The following is a 2,180-nucleotide window of genomic DNA, read 5'->3' as shown; positions in this document are numbered from 1 at the left end:
CCAAGCCTGAAAAAGAGTCCCCTATGCCCTTAGAGTGTTGTTTGCGCAATTGGTCACATTTTAAGCAAGATTATGGAACTAAGATGACAAAGGATCGCCTTGTCCTTCTTTGTGCCCGGGAATGGCCAGTATTAGAACCCAAATGGCCACCCGAGGGGTCTTTTGACCCAACCCTGGTATCTGTTGTGCATATAATAGTAACACAAAGGGGAAGTTGAGACCAGTTCTCCTATATCGATTCATGGGCGACCTGCGTACCCCTTGGTGGCAAGCCCGCTCTGTGAGTTGTCAAATGCATGTCTCTAGCCCTTCCCGTGGTGGTCAATAAGAAACCAACAAAGAAAGGGCCACCTAGGGTCGTGGCCACGGCACCGGAGGACCCACTGCTTCCTCCTCCCTATGGGACGGCCATCACCAGACGACCGCGCCCATTACATGCACCACCATCTCCTGAGGAGCCCACTCGGCAGCCAAATGCCCCCGAGGAGGGCACCTCTCGTGAAGTGGTGCCAGAGGACCCTGTCCCTCTAGTTGAGTTCCAGGACACTTTGCAAGATCGTCTAAATTCCCTTGAAAAAAGTTAGAAATACTAGAGGACACATGGGGACCCTCGTCACAGGAAAGGGCCCCCGAAAAGGGCGGAGAGACAAAAGGGGGCCTAGCTACAATTTGCAAAAAGTCCTGACTTTAAAACAAGACAAAAACGAACCTCCTGCCGTGTTCCTCCAAAGGCTAAGGGAAGCCTTCGTCAAGTATACTGATATTGACTTGAATGACCCAAATAATTTAAAGATTCTCTCGACTCAGTTCGTGGGAAATAGTTGCCAAGACATCAGAAAGAAGTTGCAGAAAGTTGAGAGAGGATTGGCGGCTGACCTAAGTGTTTTAGTAGAGGTAGCTCAGAAAGTTTATGAAAGACAAGAGGCAAGAAAAGCTCCTCGCTGCGGTTCTCAGACCCGACAAAGGAGGAGCTAAGAAGAGAGGAAAAGGAGGGAGGAAGGGGTCCTCCCTGAGAAGAGACCAGAGTGCCTTCTGTAAGAAAATTGGGCACCGGAAGCGTGACTGTGAAGCCTTGAAGCAAAAAGAGAGAGAGGAGGGTGCGAGGGGGGGGGGCAGAAAGGATTTTGCATGAACAAGAAAGAGACTAGGACAGACCGGGGCCCGGCCCCCTCTTAGCCGTCTCTGAGGCAAGACGGGACCCCATAGTCAAAATTAAAGTTGGGGGCCGCTCCTACAATGCCCTTGTAGATACAGGGGCCGCCCTGTCCATCCTCCCCCCTTAGCCAACCACCAACGGGAAGTGGGGGATCCACCACCATAATGGGGGTCGAGGGAAGGGCAACCCGAGTGCCCCTTTCTCGTCCCTTGCTCACCAAGGTTGGGAAAACACACCTAGCACACGCCTTTGTCTGTACCCCCTCCTGTCCGGTGGCATTGTTAAGAAGGGACTTGCTGACTAAGCTCCAAACTGAGATTGCTTTCACTTCTGACGGAAGGATAGAAGTACGTCTCCCCCTCTTTGGATTCTCCTGATGCCAGCAGGGAGTCTATTGCAAAGGTCTCGAGCAAACTGGGCTCCGTCGGTCTGCGTGCCATCAGCCATTCCAGCTCTTCTGCTGACATTGGGGCCAACGACGCCCATGGCAACTGCGCCTTTGAGGGCATTGGTGATGAAGACCTCTAGGGGCCCTGCCCTGACGCAACTCTGTGGGATGTAAAATCTCCTCCTGGGTGGATCTCCATGTGCCTCAACCCCAGCCAGCTGCCCACCCTCTTGTCTACATGGATGGGGAGACGGCGCGACCGCTGTATGAGGCGCTGCAAAAAGATAAATTAGATAAATGGAAATGGACTAAGGAGATGAATAAGTCTTTCCTCAGTCTCAAAGCTGCCCTTGTGTCGCCACCTGCCCTGGCCATACCAAACCCCAGTCGACCATTTAGACTCTATGTGCATGGGAATAAAGGCGTAGCCTCGGGCGTACTTTGCCAGCGAAAGGGCCCCTCCTGGAGGCCGGTGGGATATTACTCCAAGGTCCTTGATGTCGCGCCAAGAGGCTGGCCGAGTTGCTTAAGGGCAGATGGGGCCGCAAAGAGGGCAGCCAAGGAAGGAATCCAAGGGACATTTCTCGTCTCACCCAGAAGAGAGGAGCCCCCACATACTCCCCTTCCGAGTTGCAG

This window comes from Heloderma suspectum, chromosome W, assembly GCF_057233095.1.
Source record: "Heloderma suspectum isolate Gila_16-S chromosome W, 16-S_ref, whole genome shotgun sequence".
NCBI lineage: Eukaryota > Metazoa > Chordata > Lepidosauria > Squamata > Helodermatidae > Heloderma > Heloderma suspectum.
Note: the sequence above shows the minus strand (reverse complement) of the source record.